We start from the raw sequence: 22,854 nt of genomic DNA, 5'->3' as shown, positions 1-22,854 counted from the left end.
TACTCCAAGATTACCAGTCATTTCTTTATTATTCAGTTTTCATCATCCTTTTTCTCTCTATAGCATTTGACACTGCTAACCAACTTCTCCTCTTGGCTACTCCTTTCTCAGGTTTTGTGACACCAATTTCTCCTGGTACTCTTCTTACCTGACTGCTCCTTTTCATTCTCCTCTGCTGCATCAACATCTATTTCCTAACCCCATGAGATCTACCCCTCTCCACACCTTAGGTCCTCTTCTTTCTTCTCCATTCTTTTTTTTTAACACTTACCTTATATCTTAGAATCAATACTGTGTATTGGTTCCAAGGCAGAAGAGTGGTAATGGCTAGGAAACAGGGATTAAATGACTTGCTCACTGTCACACAGGTAGGAAGTATCTGAGCCCAGATTTGAACCCAAGGCTTCCAGTCTCTAGGCCTGGCTCACAATCCATTGAACTACCCTCTTTCTCTCTCTCTTCCTAGTAATCTTATCAATTCTCCTAGATTCAGTTACTTATTTTAAAATATGTCTCTAATATATCTCCAGTATATTTTGAAATATATATCCAGCCTTTATCTCTCTCTGAAGTTCAGTCCTGTATCTAATTTTTCTTCTAGACCTCTCCAACTGATGATGAATAGGTATCTTAAGTTCAACATGTCCATTACTGATAATGCTTTTTCCCATTAAACTCAGTCATCGTCCTAGCCTCTCTACTTTTTTCTTTTCTTTTTTTTTGAGATTTAAATATTTTATTTTTTTAGAAAAATTTTCATGGTTACATGATTCATGTTTTTACTTTCCCCTTCACCCCTTCACCCTCCCATATCCAATGCACTTTTCTACTGGTTTTAACATGTGTCATCAATCAAGACTTATTTACATATTATTGATAGTTACATTGGTGTGGTTGTTTTGAGTCTACATCCCCAATCATGTCCACCTCAACCCATGTGTTCAAGTAGTTGTTTTTCTTCTGTGTTTCTACTTCTTTATAGTTTTTCTCTGAATGTGGGTAGCGTTCTTTACCATAAATCCCTCAGAATTGTCCTGGGTCATTGCATTGCTGCTAGTAGAGAAGTCCATTACAATCGATTGTGCCACATTGTATTTGACTCTGTATACAATGTTCTTCTGGCTCTGTTCCTCTCACTCTGCATCAATTCCTGGAGGTCTTTCCAGTTCACATGGAATTCCTCCAGTTTATTATTCCTTTGAGCACAATAGTATTCCATCACCAGCATATACCACAATTTGTTCAGCCATTTCCCAATTGAAGGACATACCCTCATTTTCCAGTTTTTTGCCACCACAAAGAGCACAACTATAAATATTTTCATACGAGTCTTTGGGGTACGATCTCTTTGGGGTACAAACCCAGCAATGGTATGACTGGATCAAAGGGCAGGCAGTCCTTTAGTGCTCTTTGGGCATACTTCCAAATTGCCATCCAGAATGCTAACCTCTCTATTTCTAATAGCAGCCCCTTTCTTCTTTTAGCTATCCAGGTTTACAGCCTGAGTCATCCTTAACTCTTCACTCTCATCCACCTCCCACACCCATTATTGTCAAGCCTTGTTAATTTTACCTCCTCAACCTGTTTCATATCCATCCCCTTCTCTTAACTCACAAGACTACCACCTTAGTTCACGTCCTCATCATCTCTCACCTGGACTATGAAAATAGATTCATAATTGGTTTCCCTATATACATCTCCCCTTTCCAGTCTGTTCTTCTTATGGTTACAAAATGGATGCTTATGAAATAGATCTGACCATGTCATTTCCACGTTCAAAAACTGCAATAGCTCCCTATTGCCTTTTGGATAAACCAGAGGCTCCCCTGGCATTTAAAGCCTTCCATAATCTACCTCTATTTTGTCTTTACAAGCTGATTTTCCATAACTGTTTTTCATGGACTCTGTTTTTTTTCTTCTGCCAGATTGACCTACTTGATCCTCCTCATATGTAATATTTTACCTCCCACCTCTCTGCCTTTGCAAAGGCAATTATGTCCCATCCCTTACCCCTCCCTCATGGAATTCCTTTCTTTCTTCAAAATTCAGGTGAAGAATTCTGAGGGATTTATGGTAAAGACGCTACCCACATTCAGAGGAAGGACTGCAGGAGAGGAAACATATAAGAAAAACAACTGCTTGAACGCATGGGTCGGGGTGGACATGACTGAGGGTGTAGACTCGAAACTACCACACCAATGCAACTACCAACAATTTGGAAATTGGTCTTGTTCAAGGACACATGACAAAACTAGTGGAAATGCACATCGGCCATGGGTGGGGGGAGTGGGGGGGGTGAAGGGGAAAGGAGGAGCATGAATCATGTAACCATGTTAAAAATGAATATTAATAAATGTTTGGAAAAAAATTCAGGTGAAGACTTTCCTGACTGTTCCAATGGCTAGTGCACCCCAACTTACTCTCTATTGTCTATACATCTTGAAATCTACTAACTGTGCCTTTGGTCTGTGTTTTCCAGAAGATTATAAACTCCTTGAAGGTAGACTACATTGATTTTTTTGTCCTTAAATCCCCAGAGTTTAGCCTAGTACCAGACACAACATAAACATTTAATAAAGGAAATGAATTGCTGAATTGGGTTGTAAGCATAGAAAAAAACAATGCTTTGAAATCTTCTCAGTATTCTTCCAAGAATAATTCCAATCAAGGAAAAAAGCACAATGCCCAGATGGCTGGTAGATATCATCACATGGAATGCAATCTCCAGAAAAAGGTTCCAATAAGCTGTATGAACCTTGAGATTTACTCTTTCCTTTGGTACATAAGGGAAATTTTAAGAGTTTTTCTATTTACTCTTCGTTTTATTTGGCTCCTGGAACCAAAAGTCCCTAACTTGTACTCCTGGGCTCCTGTGATTTCACATTCAAATGGTGTGCATTTACTTTTTAGTGTATCTGCCCAAATCAAATGTAAAGCTATTGTTTTAAAAGCCCCCTAATGAGAATTTAGAGCAGTGAGGTGATCACATCTTTAGATACACTAAAAGTTTGGTGTAGTGCAGATACCTCCCAAGACAGTCTTTTTATTTGGGTTTTTATTTTCTCTTGTAATACTGCTTTTCTTGTTCACCATCTCCACCTGGATTTCAAGCAGACAACTCAAACTGAGCCACTGCCAAGGCTGAACTTGGTCTTTCTTGGATGTAGTAAGTAGAATCTTGATATTCCTTTTCAATTCTTAATCCTTTTCACTAGTTACAGCTAAATATTATGACATTTTCTCTTGGGAACTATGATCATTATATATGTTTAATCATACCCTACTCTGGATTTAAAAGGCATCTATCTTATGTGGGTTGGTCTGGTTTCTCTTTAAGGGATGAAGGAGCTCAATCTCGGGATTTTATATCCAAAGTCGAACCACTGCTGTGACTTTCTGATAGTCTGAGGCATAAAAGCCCAAGCCTATGGGTAGTCGGTCCTCTTTACGTTTGGCAGAGTTACTGCTACCATTAGAGTCAAACTCTTTCTCTGATTGCCGCTTTCACTGTGGTGGATGTGATGGCAAAAGGGAGTAGCATCCACCTGTATCCCTTTAAAAAACTATTATCTTTAAGTAAATGAATGTTGATTGAATTTTACATGGTCCATGAGTACTTCATTACATGGTCTAGAACAGACTGTTTCATATCATCTTTGTATCACAACTACCTAATATAAAGCCTTATATATATATATATAGTTTTTTGGCTGGACCTATGAATTCACCATTCTGGAATCTCTCTGGGAAGAAAACCTCTCTTCAACATAGATGCACAATTTATAGTCTGAGTATTGCCCGGGTCACTGATAAGTTAAGTGATGCAAATTCACACAGCCTACTAGACTGAGAGTTAGGTCTGTCTCCCTCTGATGATTTGGGCAAATCAGTGTCTCTTAATTTTTCTGGACTTTTCCATTAGGGGGATGCATTTCTATTTGGGGAAATTTTATCAAGTGGAGTTTGGATATCATAGTTCCTATGACCCTACCATCTTGGCTTCTGAGTGGACTCATACTTAAAGTATTTTCTAGATAGCATTTGTTTCTACCAAGTTTACCTCTGAATTCAGTTGAAAAAATGCACAAATTGGCATTGTTCCCTCTTGGCTGGGTCAAACAAGTGACTCAAGACATCACTTCTCACCATCTGGCTTCCAGCAAATGTATGGCTCCCAGTATTCTGGCACCTCATCATAATGATCTTTTGAAGCTCAAAAAGTCAGCTATTCCCAATGCACCTTCATCTAAAAGCAGTAAGAAGAGACAAAATAAATGTAGGAACATTGTCTTCTCAGGCCACTCTGTCATTGTCTCTTAGGCGATTCGATGTCCTTCACTTTAATGCATATTCCTACAAATCTGAGGAAGCTAGGTAAGTATCACATTTTTTTCCTAGCAATTTCTGGGATGTGTTTACAATAGCTTATTATGGTGCCTTTCCAATATGAATCAACATTAAACCATCAGTAAGTCACCAACTTTGTTTCATGAAATCAACTTTCAAGAAGACTCTAGCTTAATTGCATCCCAGGGCAGTTGGTGCTCTATCCATCACAGTAAGCATCCAATCCACCCTTGGGTTCTTGCTACTCTATTACATCATAAGCCAGGAATCAAGGTAACATTGAACCTCAAATTTGTCAAGTTTAATTAAGTTTCAAGCTAAAGTCTACAAAGACCATTCCCTTAACGAATAAACAAGTCTCTAACAGCACACAGAAATGAATTGACATCATTAATAACAACTACAAACAGATGGTAACAGAAGAACAATTCCAGGAGTATGTAGATTTTCAAACTTTAGTTTGTACAAATAGGAACCTTCGGGATGAAGGGAATAACTTTTTTTTTTTAATTTCAGAAGGCTTTATTGATGCCTTTTTGGGGCCCCTGTCAGGGTCAATGTAAGCTATCATCCTATTACAAAACTTCCCTTGTAACAAAGAAAACAGCTAAGTAAAATCAATCATCTAAGTGAATTTATCTGAGAGTATATGTAATATTCCACCTCTATAGTCCTCACCTTTCCTACAGAGCAATGGAAAGTGTGTTTATCCACTTTCATGAAGAAATAACTTTAAAATAGAAGGTTCTAGACACTTCATTGTTTGGTAAGAAATTCTCACAAGCAATTTAACTGAGATAGAAGGAAGGAAATAAGCATTTATTAAGTACCTATTCACAGTGACTAAAATCTTCCTGATTCCAAGATAATTGCTCTAACCATTGCACCACTAAATTAGGAAGAGTGATGGTCCTTGGTTTATCTTGACCCATGGAATTGAGGCAGACAGCTGTTACAGCAATTGTAGTTATGCAATGCTCAAGAGATGTGCCCTTAAAAAAAAGCCCTACCTCCTTTCTAGAATCAATCCCAAATATCAGTTCCAAGACAGCGGAACAATAAAGGCTAGGTGATTAGGATTAAGAGGGTTGCCCAGGGTCACATAGCTAGAAAGCCTGATTTGAGCCCAGGATCTCCCATCTCCAGGCCCAGCTCTATCCACTAAGCTACCTAAATGTCCAGGATGTGCCCTTCTAAGATTTGAGTCATGGAATTTAGAAGTAAAAGTTGTTACGAGCCCACTGGGATGTGGGCTGATTACTTCCCATTTTAGTGATTCCTATGGGAACAAATAATACTGCAAGAAGGAATCTAGAAAACTTTGTTTAGAGATGGTGTTGGTCTTCTTGGGCAAGAAATGGAAGAAGTGGTAATTTCATCACTGCTGTCCATCTTTGAGAATGAAAGAACAGGCAAATAAAAATGCTAGTGTCAGTGATCTTTGAAAAACTGTGGCAAATAGGAGAGGGGTCTCAAGAGGGAAGAAAAGCAAATGTTGCTGCAATTTTCACAAAAGAGAAAAGAATAGAGAATAAAAACTATAGATCAAGGAGCTTGATCTCAATTCCTGGCAAATTTCTGGAACAAATTATAAAAGTGAAGTTAAGTGAAATGGGAGCAATGAACTTGAAGAGTTTGTCTGGTCTCATCAAGAATGGATCATGAAAAAAAATGAAAAAAAAAAAAAGAATGGGTCATGACAGGGAGCAGCTGGGTAGCTCAGTGGATTGAGAGCCAGGCTGAGAAATGGGAGGTCCTAGGTTCAAATCTGGCTTCAGACACTTCTCAGCTGTGTGACCCTGGGTAAGTCACTTAACCCCCATTGCCTAACCCTTACTGCTCTTCTGCCTTGGAACCAATACATAGTATTGGCTCCAAGATGGAAGGTAAGGGTTTTATTTAAAAAAAAAAAAAAGAATGGGTCATGACAGATTAAACTCATTTCTTTTTTGGAGAGGTTACTAGATTCCAAGGTAGACCAGGACAATGCTGTAGATATACTTTGGCTAAATTTTAACAAAGAATTGGACAAGTTCTATTGTGATATTCTTGTGGAAAAGTTAGAAGGATTTGAGCTAGTTGGTATTATAGTTACATGGACTAAAATTGTTTGAATAGGAAGGGGGAAAGGGAACAAGCCTTTATTTAGCTCCTATTCTCTGTATGGCACTGTGCTAAGTGCTTTATAAGTTTTCTCTCATTTGAATATCTGAAAGTCATTAATGATTCCATTTAAATCCCACAGGTAAGAACATGGAATAGAAACTAAGAAGATAGGATTTGGGGTGGATCCATGTAAATACTTATATGTGGGCTTGAAAAATCAATGCCACCAGTCTAAGATGGAGAAGACATGACTAGTCAGTGGATTATTTAGTAGCTGTGTGACCCTGAGCAACTCATTTAATTTCTATTTTCCTCTGTTTCCTCAACTGTGAAATATGGCTAGCACCCTCCTCCCTGGGTTGTTGAGAAGAACAACTGAAATAAGATTTTAAAAAGCACTTAGCACAGTGCCTGGAACATAATAGGTTCCATAAAAATGCTTATACCTTTCTCTTTCCTGTTAAAAAGGCATAGATAAAAGGAATAGGGATATAAAAGTCCCACCATACTTTAACCTGATTAGGAATGTCTTCCAACATACCTGACTGGTGGTTGCCCTTTGCTTAATGAACTCCTGCCCAGGGAGCTCCTTTAAAAAGCAGACTAAAATGCTACAGAATATACAGAAGATAATCAGGTGAGTTAAGAGGGTTGGGGAAGTCATGTCCCATGAAACAAGGATCAGGGTTGTTCAGCTTCCCTCCAGGGGGCAGAACCATGACTTTTAAATCCCTTCACAACTTGGCACCTTTCTAGTCTTCTTTCATCTTACTCCCCTCCATCTACCTCTTCCATATATCCTGGGATTCAATGACACTGGCCTCTTGGAAGTTTATTTCATGAAACATTCCATCTCTTGAATCTGACCCTTTTCAGTGGTGGTCCCCCATGCCTGGAACTCTTTCCTCACCTCTACCTCCTGGTTTTTCCCTGGCTTTTTTCAAGTCTCAGATAAAATGTCATCTGCAAGTAAACTCTTCCAGGTCTCTTAATCTTAATCTTAATCCCTCAAAGATTATCTCCATTATATATGTAATGCTTAAAAATTAATATACAGTGACTCCAAGTATTATATTTAATAAAACTTATCAATAATAAATTGAAGTAAAAGGAATAAAAAGATAAAAGTAAAAGCCTGAGTAAAGCCAGGTTTTCCCAGTAGTGCTTGTGGGAAAAGAGAGCGTGAGGGCAGGATTACAGCAAACTTATTTACAATAGGTAAGGAGGCTATGTGGACAAAGGGAAAAGCATTCTGGGAGATGAAATCCAAGGGTTCAAGATTTCTAATTACACAATATATATATACATATAATATGTATGTTATACACACATGTTCTACAGACGTATCTTTATCTATCTTATTTGTACATTTCTTTTCTGCATCTTGTCTCTCCAATTGCACTATGAGCTCCTTAAGGGGGGAATTATTTCTTGCTTTTCTTTTTATTCCCAGAAGACAGTAAAATGTCTAATAGTAGACATTTAAATGCTTGTTGACTTGAAATGGAAGTTACAAAGAGGTGAATTTAGATTTGATGTAAAAAGAAAGAACTTATTAGCAACTAAAGCTATCTAAAAGGGGAATGTACTGCTTTGGAAGACAGTAATTTTTCTAAAGCATATATCTGATGATCACTCTCTGTCTCTGTATCTCTCTCTGTCTCTATCTCTGTCTCTGTCTCTGTCTGTCTGTCTGTCTCTCTCTCTCTCTCTCACACACACACAAAATTAAATAAACTCTAGTGGCTCCCTATTACCTCGAAGATCAAATATAAACTCTTCTGGCCTTTAAAGTACTTCACAATCTGGTCCTTCCCTGTCTTTCCACTATTCTTACAATATAATGGTCTTTTTGCTGTTCCTCATACATTATAATCCACATCCCACCCTATGTTTTTGCTTAGATCATCTGCTATGTCTGAAATGCTTACCTGCCTTACCTCCATCTCTCAGAATCCCTGGATTACTTCAAGATTCAGTTCAAGTGATACCTGGAGGAGCTATTTCCCAGGCCCCCAACTGTCAATACCTTTCCCTTCAAACTTATCTTTTACCTACTTTATGCATGGCATACTGTCTTCCCATTAGAATATAAGGACAAGGATTGTTTTGGTTTTTTTTTTTTTTTACTTTTTTTTGGTATCCCCAGTGTCTACTAAACGCTGGAATATTTAGTAAACTCTTAATAAATACCGGTTGATTGTTTGATGGATAGTTAATAGTCTGAGCAAATGGCAGATGTGCACGTGTTAGGAATGTTATAGAGAGGTTCCTTATTCAGATATGGCTTGGACTAGACTGTTTCTAAAGTTCTCTCCAACTACAAGACTGTGAGATTTCATAGATGAAGAAACCGGAGCCCAGATGGATGAGGAGGCTTGCCTAATATCATAGAGGGAATAAGAGAGAGTAGGGATCTCAACTCAGAGGTCGCACACCTTTTCTGTAATTTTTCATAAATTGTGTTCTGAATCCTTTTGTTAGTAGTTTTTCCTAAACAGCAAAAAAAATTGGCCTCTCTTTTCATTCTTCCTTTGCTTCCAGTATGGCATATGTTTTCTCATTCCTCCCAAATAGTAAATTCCTCCCTACAGTAAAAGCTAACAATTACATAGCATTTTTAGGCTCAGGGAGCACTTTACATGTTTTCCTTTGATCCTCACAACAAGCTTAAGAGGTTAGTACTATTATTATTTTCCTTTTAGAAATAAGAATCTGAAACTTTGATATTAAGTGACTTGCCTGGATGCACACATTCAATTAGTGTCAATGGCAGGATTTGAAATCAGGTCTTTTCTGACTTTAAGTTCTGTATTTTCAATATACTGTATCTAACTACAGACTCATAGATCAGTCAGTTGGTCAATTAGTATTTAATAAGTTCCTTCTCTGTGCCAGACACTGTGCTAACAATGAAGATGAAAAGTCCTTTCTTTCAAGGATCTCATGGCCTAATGGGAGACGTGCAAACTACTATGTACAAATAATATCTATACAGGATAAACTGGGGAGAGTCTCAGGAGGAAGGCATGAATAGTGGAGTCCAAAGGCATGAATAAGGGGTCCAAAGAAATCTTAATTTTCTGCACATTAATAATTCCATTAGTCAACATTTATTAAGTACTGTAGTTACTGTGAACAACTAGGTGGTGCAATAGATAGAGTGTCAGGATTCATCTTCTTGAGGTCAAATCTGACCTCAGATACTAACTGTGCAACCCTAAGCAAATCACTTAACCATGTTTGCCTCCATTTTCTTATCTGCAAAATGATCTAGAAAAGGAAATGGCAAACTACTCTAATATCCTTGCCAAGAAAGTCCAAAAAGGATCACAAAGAGTCAGATACAACTGAAACAACTGAACAAAGTATTTACTATATGCCAGCACTGTGTACAACTCTGGGGATGATTTTTAAAAAAGCATAAAACATACCCTCTGTCCTCAACAACTTGAACCAGACTCAAGGATATAGCTGGGCAGATGTTAAGTGGGTATGAGATTTGCCTCCTTTCTCTATCTACATATTTATTATGTTTGCCTGCATGAAGCAGGTTAAGTTAATGTTGATACACGCTACTTCTGTTGTTTCATTTCCTTCTCTGTGTGAGAGTAATAAGAGCATCCAACAGAGTCACAGAGAATTGTATTCAAGTGTTGCTCCAGAAACATGCTGGCTGAATACACTAGGTAGGTCACTTTAACCTCATACAAGGAAGATTGTAAATCTCACAAGAGCTGTCTTTGACTTTTGGTAGCTTTTCCCCACTGGAAATCATCTGATCTAATGAAAACGCTAGGTCTCATTTTTAAAAATCCTCAGTGCTTAACTTATCTTGAACATAATAAGTGCTTAATAAAAACTTTGCATTGAGAGTGCAGTCCAGTGTTGCTACCCCAGAATCCACTACACACATTGTGGGACATGTTTAGATCTAATGAGGTTTGACGCATGTCCTGATCACCTAAGAGGGCATCCATCCCCACTTAGAAAATATTAGGGAACTGTTTGGAGAGGTAGGGTAATTGTCTCATGCTTGGAATAGGCTATATTGCTAGGAAATGCTTATGCTGTGCTCAGCCAGATTGTATAGAAAAGATACTCCCCGACAATTCCAGCTACATTGCCAATGGGGGTGTGGTGGGGAGAGAAAGCTGTTTCCAGTCACAGGTAGATGCCATGTTATGTCATCTGGACATATACCAAACCTCCATTACCTAAGGGATCATGGGACTGTTTTCACAGTAAATTATGGGGAAAGACCCTGTAATGAGGAACTGGTGTCAGAGTCCAAGGAGCATCCTCTAAATCTTGGGACCTCTGTAGACACGCAGGGCAGAGTACCAAATCTTCTTGTTTGTTTTTATTGGGTTTGTGTCCCCTTTCTTTTTCTCCCTGAGGGAGTGTGGAGTCAGTGGCAGTAGATGCTAACTGGAGGGGTTGTTGCTTGTGCTGAGAGACTTCTGGTGATCAGAGACGTGATTGGTGAGACTTTTCTTCCCTGCTGCTGAGTGAGGGAAAGATGCTGCCCTTCTGACTGAGCAACTCCAGCCAGCCTCTAATGAGGTAAATGTGAGTGGAGGTGGCAGAATTCCTCCTTCCTCCTTCCCTCACCCCTGGAGATCATAAATCTTTTAGATCACTCTGAGGTTTTATTTATTAGCTAGCTGAAAGTTGATTTGAAGGAAACAGTGAGGAGAGGGAAAGAGACAGACAGACAGATAGAAGTAGAGACAGAGACAGGGACAGAGAGGCAGAGAGAGACACAGAGAGAGAAAGAGACAGAGAGAGAGACAAAGAGAGACAGAGACTGAGGGAGACAGAGTCAGAGACAGAGAGACAGACAGAAAGAGAGACAGAGAGACAGAGAGAGATTAATAAACTGATGTAACTGAAGTAAAAAAAAAAAGCCCTCTAGACATGAGAAGATAAGCTCAAAGCAAACCTAAGCCAACCCAAAAAAGAGATAGGGAAGCAGGGAACATCATTCAGGTCCCTTTTGGATTTCTTTTTAGTGTTTACCCGGGATTCCCTCTATTTTCTCTTTCTAGAAATTAGACCTCCAAAATGGTGAACCAGGTTGGGTTTCTATTGAGTCTTTATCTGGGTCAAGTTTCTGGATTGGTGTTGATTCATGTTGAGGGGAAGCTGAGTGAATGCTTGAGAGGCAAGGACTTTGAGCTATTACTGATGGTCTTGCTTTGTGGTAGAGACTTCTAAAAATTCTACTTAAAAAATAAGACTGATTATGTAGAAGGTACGGTAGGGAGGGTGGGGAGGAAGTGTCTAGGATTTGGATCTCTTTTTCTCTGTCCCCTCTCCTCCATCATCATACAAGTCACAACAACACTAATGCATTTACTATAGAAAATTAAAAGGGAGAAATGAAGGAACCATTGTACTCATTAAGGCAGGAATGTGGCAGTATTTGATTTCATTTCTGAACAGGGTATTTTTTTCTTCTGCCATGCGGAGAATTATTTGGAAAGATTTTCACAGTAAATTATGAAATTGCTATATCTGAGGAGAATGGAAAGAGACAAATGAAGATAGGGAAGAGATGAAATAAAACTGTCTTCTTGGTATTTTCACTGTAATATCCTCAGCTGGCTTGCTGCAGTGCCGTATTTGCTAGAAAATCAATTTGAGGCAATGCAGGCTTTCTCTAGCCCCATGGGACTGCTTGTGGTCCCTGTAGATTGAAGAACCGTTCTGTCAACCACCAATACAGTCAATGGGTATCTAGGTCCTGGGGGGATAAACACTTGGTATTGATTTTGTATATTCTGTATATAGAGTACATGTTTATGTACACATGGAAGAACTCCATTTCATTTTGGTCTTTGTATCCCAAATGCCTAATACAGTGCCTGCTATATAATACTATTCAATAAATATCTGTTAATTGATTTCAAAATACTCACATAGAAGGGGAAAACTGTTTCAAGTGATTAGAGCTGCTGATACTATAACATGGAAACTGCTGCAATTTTATATTACAAGGATAATTCAGAAAAAAAAGAGAAAGATGGTGGGTGAATTTAAATGCTCATTATTTCACAATAGAGAAAAAATAGCATTGTGTGGAGTGGATAAAGTCAACCTTGACAGGTAGGCCTAGGTTCAAATCTTGTCTCATACTTGTTGAGGGTATGGAAGTAGAGAGAAGAAGAATGCCTGGTGAACTGGCAGAGAAGGACTTTTCTACTTTTATTTATGGTCCTGCTCCGGCAGGGTGACTTTCCCTAAGCATTCCATCAGTTTAGTGATCTTGGGTAAGTCACTAAACTATATCTTAATGGAGGGAGTTTCTATACTCAAAGTTCCCTACACTATTGAAATCACAGGTCTAGACCCATATTTGATTTTATTTTTTTGACCTTTTAAAAATATTATGGTTTTTTACATGTTGATATAATTTTTAATAATTGTTTTCTGACATTTTGTGATCCATGTTCTTTTCCTCTCCCATCCATGTTCTCCCCAAGATGGCAGGTAACATTACATAAGTTGTACATGTGTTATCACACAATACATATTTCCATGTTCATCGTGTTGTGAAAGAAGACGCACGTCACTTACACCAAAGAGAAATTCATAAAGGAAATAAAGTGAAGAATGATGTGCTTCCATATGCATTCAAGACCCATTATTTGCCGGTGTAGATGCAGTGATAACACTTACTGACTTCAGCCAGGGAGGAAACTAGGACTACTCATGCTCTCCACTCCCCCTTTTTGTCATAGATTCCTAGACTTGGGTATTACTTCAGGAGATTATCCAGGACAATCTACTACCTTCAGACAAATGACTATTTTTAGTAGCATGGTCAGATGCTAATTTATTCTCTTCCCAGAGATTCTCGGGAATAGCATTTCCATAACCATCCTTGGTAGCCCCAGGAATGCTCGCTTAAGGGCCAGACACGTTCTCACCTAATGTTGTCTTTACATCTTCCTCCCAGGCATATTTCCCTGAGATGGAGACGGAGGTGGGTCCTTTTTCTCAAAGTCTATGATCTGTCATGCCTGGCTTTTTAGTTATGTTTTTTAGCTATTTCAATTGGAAAACCACAGATGAAACTAACTTCCCAACTCCTTTTCATTGATGGCGGTCCATAGTTTTGGCCCTTCCTTTTTGTTGGTGCTACCCCTGTCTGCTCCTGAGGTTGGATGACCAAGACTGCCTAGGTCACAACTAATTTTACGTTTTGTATGGGGCCAATTGCAATGTGAGCAGAAAGTAGATATTTATTCTAATCTCAATGAGAAGATTACTGTTCTTACCTTTTGTCAGTTTTTCTCTTACTATATTCTGTGAAGCTTTTCTATAAAGAAGTTGTTGGCTGAGTTGTCATTTTTTAATTAAATTTTAAGAAGTTCTTTCATTTCATTTCATTTCATTTTTTTTAATTCGAGGAAAGAGAGGCTGCCTGGAATAGCAATCGCAGAGATGGCCTTGAAGCTAGGGAACCCCGAGTTCATGTCCTGCCACTGCCACATATTGGCTCTATGACCCTGGGGAAGTCAATTAACCTCTATGTACTCTGGGAGACCATCTCATACTTTAAGTTGCAAAGAAGAATGCTGACTTGCATTAGCTGTTTTTTCAGTCATGAATTCCCTTCATCAGTAAAATCACAAGTCCATTCTCTATTCCTCCCTTTTATATTTTGGTGCCCACAGAAGGATACAAAGGGGTCACAGATATTAAAAACATTTACTAAAATCCTGTAAAAAATAAATCCATAATTAAAAATAGAAAAGAGCTAGAGAGTGGGGGAAAGCATCCTAATGAGAAACAGATCTTTTTTCATTAAATATAGCAAATGTCAAAGTGATTGGCCTCCCAGCTGAGGATACTGAGTCATTCTGGTGCTATCTCAACACATTTTCCTTGTCTTTTTCTGCCCACTCCAATAGATTATGCTAACCTAGTCCACAAAGTAATTGCAGAATGAGTTGACCCTTAGCATTTAAATGTGACATTGGCACAGTCTGGCTTCCCTTCAACTTGACAATTAACTGATTTGTTTTGAGAGACGTTCTCTTGCCTCTCTCCTTCTCTTGCTGTCTCAGCAATGGGAAATGTTGGGAGCCATTCCCCGTTCCTTGGGAACTGCCCGTCTAATAATTAAAGACAAGCATAAACAATTATAAGAAGAGAATTAAGGGAGCTCTCAGAAATACAATTCAAAGCAATAGACTACAAACATAAGCATATTAATTCCAATGACCAGGGGGTCAAACCTATCTCCTTTAGCTTCAGGGGACCATAAAAAAATTCATTTCGGTTCTGAAATACTGACCTAGCAAATACTCATTTACATGCTCTTCCTCTACCTAGTCAAATAATGGAATCTGAATGTATCAAAATCATTTTAGTGCCCAGTGTTTGCAGCACTTGCTCTAACCAGCATGTAAACAGAATGAAGCAGAGGAAATTAATGTAGCACTGAAGGAATTTTAGGAGCTTGTAAGAGTTTGCCAGGATATATCTTCTGGTGGCTTATTGGCAAAAACAATGATCTGTTTACATTCCACTCTCATTCTATCTGAAAGGGCTGAGCTACTGGGATAAAAAGCAAATATCCATGGAAAGTGAATCACTTTAGGCTGCTTTTTTGAGGATGTATTCTGTTTGGCTAAAGGTTGTTGTGTGGTTCAGTTCTGCAACTGGGTTGAGCACTTTTTTCCAAGCGGAATTATTAGGAATCATTTTTTGAAAGTTAATCTGTCCATTTAGAATCACCTTAGACCAGTGATGGGCAAACTTTTTAAAGAGGGGACCAAAGGAAAGGAAATGCTCATCTGTCAGTCTGTTTCTAAGGCAACTCTTTCTAAATTTCATTGTATTGTATTTGTCAGATTAGGAATAATGTTGTGCAGTGGGATAGAACATTTCAGGGGGCAGCATCTGGCCCGTGGACTATAGTTTGCCCATCACTGCCCTAGACAATATAAAATATTTAGGAATCTATTTACTAAGAGAAACAAAGGAATTATATGAACACAACTACAAAACACTTTCCACAGAATTAAAACTAGATATAAACAATTGGAAAAACATTAATCGCTCATGGTTAGGATGAGCCAACATAATAGAAATGACAATCCAACCCAAATTTATTTACTTATTTAGTGCCATACCTATCAAACTACCAAGAAACTTTTTTACTGAATTAGAAAAAATTATAACAAAGTTCATTTGGAAGAAAAAAAGATCAAGAATATTAAGGGAAATAATGAAAAAAAAATGGGAAGGAGGGGGTCCTAGCAGTACCAGACCTTAAACTTTACTATAAAATAGTGGTCATCAAAATAATATGGTACTTGCTAAGAGACAGAAGGGAGGATCAATGGAATAGACTTGGGATAAATGTTCTTAGCCAGATAGTGTATGATAAACCCAAAGATCCCAGCATTTGGGAAAAAAACCCACTATTTGACAAAAACTGCTAAGAAAATTGGAAAACAGTATGAGAGAGATTAGGTTTAGATCAATATCTCACACACTACACCAAGATAAATTCAGAATGGGTGAATGACTTAAATATAAAGAAGGAAGCTATAAGTAAATTAGGTGAACATGTAAAATGAATAATTTTGATTGCATCAGATTTAAAAAGGTTTTGTACAAACAAAACAAATGCATCCAAAATTAGAAGGGAAGCAACAAATCGGGAAAAAAATCTTTATAACAAAAAACTCTGACAAAGATCTAATTTCTCAAATTTATAAGGAGCTAAATCAATTATACAAGAAAAATTAAGCCATTCCCCAATTGATAAATGGGTAAGTGACATTAATAGGCAATTTCAGATAAAAAAAATCATAAGTATCAAAGGCACATGAAAAAGTGTTATAAATCTCTTATAATTATAGAAAAGCAAATCAAAGCAACTCTGAAATACCACCTCAAACCTAGCAGGTTGGCTAATATGACAGCAAAGGAAAGTAATAAATGTTGGAGGGGATGTGGCATAATTGGGGCATGAATGCATTGCTGAAGAAGTTGTGAATTGATCCAACCATTCTGTTGCCTTTCTGAACATCATGTTCCAAACCTTGCGGTCTTGTAGTGTGGAGGCTGCCAGATCCTGTGTGATCCTGATTGGTGCTCCTTGATATCTGAATTGTCTCTTTCTGGCTTCTTGTAATATTTTTTATTTAACTTGGAAGCTCTTGAATTTGGCAATTATATCCCTGGGGGTTGTCTTTTGAGGGTTTAATGTAGAGGGTGATCTATGGATCCTTTCAATCTCTATATTGCCCTCTTGTTGAAGAACATCAGGGCAGTTTTCTTGAATAATTTCTTGTAATATGGTATCCAAATTTCTATTAATTTCTGCTTTTTCAGGAAGACCAATGATTCTCAAATTGTCTTTTCTAGACCAGTTTTCTTGGTCTGTCATTTTCTCATTGAGATATTTCATGTTTCCTTCTATTTTATCATTCTTTTGACTTTGCTTCATTAGTTCTTGCTGTCTTGCGAGATCATTGACTTCTACTTGCCCAATTCTGATCTTTAGAGACTGATTTTCTGCTATAATCTTTTGATTTCCCTTTTTGTTTTGGTCTGTCCTGTTTTCTAGCTATTTAATTTTGGTCTCCAATTTGCTTATCAATTCTTTTGATTTTGGGGGCATCTTTTTTCAATTGGGAGTTTCTCTTTTTTAAACTGTTAATTTCCTTTTGGCTATTTCCCACTTTTCTTGCCAGATCTCTTCCATCTTTCTCATGATCTCAGATTTGAACTCTTCAAGAGCTTGTGACCAATTTTCATTTTGTGGGGGGGAAGGTTTGGATGTGATTTCTTGTTTGTTTTCCTCTTCTGTCTGCTCTGGTTGATTGGATTTTTTCTGTGTAAAAGTTATTGAGTGTTAAAGCTTTCTTCTTGATCTTTCTCTTTGGAGGTTATTGGGCATGGCTTGCTATTATTATTATGCTGTTTATCTTTCTCAGTCAGAAATCTGGGTGAGGCAGGCAGGCTCTCTGTCTATTGAGCTGTGGAATGGTTTTTGCCTGAGTCACAGTGCAGTGCTGCCCCCTCTTGGCTTTATCCTCACACCCACGGTCTGCACTCTTTAGGCTCCTGGGGTCTCAAGTTCTTAGGGTGAGGCCACCTAGTAGTCCCCTTTCTTGCTCCTCTGCCCAAAGCTCCTTTAAGAGTCTCAGGGCACTGCTTCCACAGTAAGGCACCCCTCTGCACTAGGTCCCTACCCAAGGTCCATGCCCAGGGTCTGTGCTCAATTTCTGTGTTGAAAGTCCGCATTCTTTAGCCTCTTGGGGTCCTAAGTCTTGCTGCTCTCAGGAGCAGGCTTTGGTGATCCCAGGTAGCTGCCAAGAACTTAATGAATGCCCCAAACTTGCGCTGGCTTTGGCACTGTAGGTGGTGTGTGTGTGTGTGTGTGTGTGTGTGTGTGTGTGTGTGTGTGTGTTGATCAGCTCACATTTTAGTGAAAGCTATTTCACCCCCTTATAGCATGGAAATGCTCAAATATCATATACCCTCAATGCTGTGCCCTGTGTGGGGTCCCTGCATTCATCTGGATTTGGTTTTTATGTCCTTTTGAGGAGTCATGTGTATGTGGGTTAGAGGAGGTTAAGCATGCTGCTTCTACTCTGCAGCCATCTTAACCTGGAAGCTTGATCCAACCATTCTGGAAGGCAATTTGGAATTATGCCCAAAGGGGTTTGAAAGACTGCCTACCCTTTGATCCAGCCATACCACTGCTGGGTTTGTATCCCGAAGAGATAATAGGGTAAAAATACGTGTACAAAAATATTTATAGCTGCACTCTGTGGTGGCAAAAAACTGGAAAATGAGGGGGTGTTCCTCAATTGGGGAATAGCTGAACAAATTGTGGTATTTGATGGTGATGGAATATTATTGTGCTAAAAGGAATAATGAACTGGAGGAATTCCATGTAAACTGGAAAGACCGCCAGGAATTGATGCAAAATGAAAGAAGCTGAACCAGGAGAACATTATACATAGAAACTGATACACTCTGGAACAATTGAACATAATGGACTTCTCTACCAGTAACAATGCAAATGATTCAGGACAATTCTGAGGCATTTATGAGAAAGAACACTATCCACATCCAAAGAAAGAACTGTGGGAGTAGAAATCCAGAAGAAAAACATATGATTGATCACATGGTTCGATGGTTATATGATTGGGGATGTAGATTCTAAATGATCTCTCTTTTGCAAATATTAACCATATGGAAATAGGTGTTGATTAATAATACATGTAAAACCCAGTGGAATTGCTCATTGGCTTTGGGAGGGGGAAGAAAAAAGGGGAGGGAAAGAACATGAATCATGTAACCATGGGAAAAGATTCTAAATTAAATAAATAAATATTTTAAAAAAATTATAAAATAAATTAAAATTTGAAAAAGTTAACCTGTGATTTCAGAAACAACAGATATAATTAATGAAAAAATTAATTGAGTGGAAATCAGTGACTGCCATTCTCGTGAATCATTATATTGTATTTGTGAGTAATATTTGAACTCCTTTGCATGGCATTTGAGGCTCTCTAGAGTCTCAAAACACTCTACCTTTCTAGGTTTTGTTGTGAGGAGGATTACTTAGTTATTATTTAGGAGACCTAGCAGGAAGGGCTGGAGAATTCCAAATGGAATGGGGAAGCAGAAAGTGTGGCTCTCTCTCTCTGAGACAGATTCCATGGTGGTTGGTACAAGTTGTAACTGACCCTGGGAGACCTCAGAGGAAGTGGAGTTTGTACCCTGATTTCCTGGGATCCTGAAGAAAGACTGACATCTACTTGTGGGAGATTTTGGTAGAGACTATTAATTCCAACCTGAGTTGTAGGTTAATTTGGGCTGGGTTAACTCCCAGAATCTACCCACCTGAAAGAGTACAGCAAGTGATCCTGGAGGAGCTGCAACATCGCTGGAGTGTGTCAGGACTCTGCTGTGAGGATACCCTCTTCTGTCCTGCTATTTTCTGGGCCCTGCTTTGCTTAAGTCTCAATTCAGTGTAGATAAGTCCCTCCCCTGACCCTGTGGTTTGCCCTTAGTCTCAAAGTGTAGAAACCCCCATTCCCATCCTTTACCATAGTTCCCTTAATTAAATTTGTTATAAACTCTTGTCATTTGCTTTCTAGTTCCCACAGGACCCTTGACTAGATGGTGCAGGGTAACAGTTATGCCTGTCACTTCTGTCAATAGACATTTTCCTTAGCAGTTAAAACCCAGTCTCCCTAACTTGTTAAGTCCCCATCTTTTGTGACTCCTGTCTCCTACACACCCTTCTGGACCCACATTTAATATTTAAGTTAACTCCCCTGGTTTTCCCCATAAGAGTTTATATCATTTTACTCAATTCTATATGTTCTGTGCTTCAACTAAACTGAACTATACTCTTTCTACCAAACATACACTACATTAATGTCTGAATTATTAACAATTTCTCCTTGAAGAGGAGAATAGAAGAATTGACAAGGTGAGTTTCATTTTGTGCCTAAAGACAAGAAGAAAAATTATTTTATGGTCATTTATTCATCTTATCTTGCCAAGTTCATAATGAACATACACAAATAGACCATCTTGAAGATGATCACTTTCAGAATCACTCAAACAATTTTAATTAACCACTCATGTAATCTCAAGCAATCAAGAGGGGAAATAAAAAATCCATGAAGGTATCCATGCTTTGTGATTCTATGTGATTTTTTTTGGCCTTTTATCACAGGAAACTCTTCCTCTTAATGTTATAGGCATCATTTCCCCAGAATGATAATTTTGTTGTCATTCATACATCATAGCAAAATCCCACCATAATTCCATGAAACCCAACTAGAATGTCATCATCACTATTTCAAAATCACTCTCTCTTAGGACATTGTGAGTTTTGCCACATGAAAGTCTGAAAGAACAGGGGGAAATCTCAGAAAGATTTGTCAAGATTGTGACTTTATCACTCATAAAGCATTATATAAATGTGAGAGGTTATGATTATAGATATCTCCTCCCTAATGTCAAGATTGTGCCTTGACCACTACAATAACCTACTGGTGAGTCTACCTGTTTCAAATCTCTCCCCATTCCTTAAGCCACCAAAATGAGCTTCCTAAAACAAGTATCTAATCATGTCCCTCTCCTGCTCAATAAATTCCAGGAATTTCTCACTGCCCCCAGGAACAAACACAAAATGCTCTATTTGGTATTTAAAGTCCTGTGTTTCCAAACTTATAGATCTAATATTGGTGATGATACTTTAGGTTAGGAATTTGAACTTATTTGAATTTGAATATTATTGCTTTTTAAAATACACATTTTAAAAAATCAGAGCAATGAGAAATATCATTGTAGTAATAATCTAATGCAGCTTGTCTTTCTTATTAAGCAAAAGTACAAATTCTCTTAAATTTACATCAAGTTAAATTATCTATGCCTGACATACATTTACTGGGCCACTATTCTACTTCAATAGACATGCAAAGAAGCCAATGACTGATAGAGAAAGCAGAGTCCCTTGCCCAAGTTAAGGAAAGTAAAACTTTCAGAAAACAAGTCCAGAAGTAGTCATGCTACCTTGTGCTGGATTAATGCAATCAAGTGATGACTGAATTTTGAGTTTCATTAGAATTTATACCATTGGGTAAACAGAAGATCATGAAATGAAAAGTATCTGGCAAATCATTTTTCTTCTTCTGTTAGATTTGACATCAATGTATTGGATTTGGGTTGCCACCTAAAACTATAGCAAGTCTAGTATAATTCAAATATCTCTCTTATTTGGCTCAAATATAGGTAGTTAAAATAATCCACTTAGACTAATACTACCCAGGAAAATCACTTTCCATTTTCTGTAAGTTACCCCTTCCTTTAAAGAAATAGATGGACTCACACTCATAATGAAACCTCAAGAATGACTCATTTTTTTGTTTGTTTGTTTGTTTTGGTCTAACAACTAGGCATAGTGTCTCTAAAAATATTTTTTTTTCATTTAGAAAAGAAGGCAGGGTCTGGGATAGAAGATAAATCTATGAACTAAGCAATGATTTTTTTAAAAATATCTGGAAATACATAGTATCACAGCCACAAGCACCTGAACAAGGTAATGTCATAAATTTTGATAATTATATTTCCATATATTTGAAATTCAACATGTAATTGTTTTCCAACCCTATATATTTTATATTGTGAATTTAACAATAGCACCTCTGTCCCTGTACTGTTGTGAGGATAAAATAAAATGCTTGTAAAATGCTTTGCAAAATTTTAAACCATATATATATACATATATATATAATTTATACAAACACACACACACACACACACTGCTATTACAATTACTAGATCTTAGGAATTAAGATTGCTTAGAAAAAGACTCTATGCCAGAACCCTAGAATATATCCATTCATACAAGCAAGGATGATTCAGCGAAACCAAAAAAGATAAGATTACAACTATCTAGAGAGAAGAGAGAGAGGTTAGTAGTGAATAGCATGGGGGAGGTAAAGAGAATGAGGATGGAGAGTGATTAAGATATTATTGGTAACCTAGGACCAAGCAGAAGCTTTTCCCATGGTGGGTAGGAAGGTTGCAAAGAATTAAGAAGTGAATAGAATGTTTCAGGTGGGGGGGGAAGAAGAAGATTTTTTATAGGAGTTTGGCCATGACAGAAGGCATAGAATAAGAGATTAAGGCAATGGCTGTGTCCAGTGACAATTTAGGACAGGAGGGCTGGATGTGTGGGAAGATAGCAAAGAGCTGAAGAATAGAGGAAGAAGGGAATGATTGAAGCAGACTCCTGTAGGAGATAGAATCAAGGACACAAGTAGAGTCTTAGTAAGAAGGATTTTTCTCCTTCAGAAGTTAGCAAAGGTTTTCCTTTCTATTTCTTATTTGTAGTCTCAAATACATCCCTGCACTTTTAAATGAAAAGACCCTGGTGAGTGCTGGCTTTTCCCTTCTTGGCTTCCACAGTGCTCTGTTCTATGAGTGGAGGTTTTTTTTTTTTCCCCTCCTGTTGAAGCTTCCCATGATCCCACCCGACCTTTTTTATTTTGTCCTATTTTACTGAACATTAAAGAGAATATTTATTGCAAAAGGGCTCCTGTTTTGTGAGCAACCTTTCCTCTCAGACATGTGCTACTTATTTGAAGCCCATTTTAGAACAAGAAACTCTTCCCCTGAAGATACCATACAGACCCATAAAGAAGAAGCAGCTGCTTTCTCCATGCTAAAAACGGGTGGGTCCCATATAAGAACGGACAGGAGAGAGTGAAGAAGTTCAGAATGTTGTCTGGTTAAGGTTTTTTTTTTTAAACCCTTGTACTTCGGTGTATTGTCTCATAGGTGGAAGATTGGTAAGGATGGGCAATGGGGGTCGAGTGACTTGCTCAGGGTCACACAGCT

Source organism: Gracilinanus agilis, chromosome 4 (assembly GCF_016433145.1).
Source record: "Gracilinanus agilis isolate LMUSP501 chromosome 4, AgileGrace, whole genome shotgun sequence".
Classification (NCBI taxonomy): Eukaryota; Metazoa; Chordata; class Mammalia; order Didelphimorphia; family Didelphidae; genus Gracilinanus; species Gracilinanus agilis.
Note: the sequence above shows the minus strand (reverse complement) of the source record.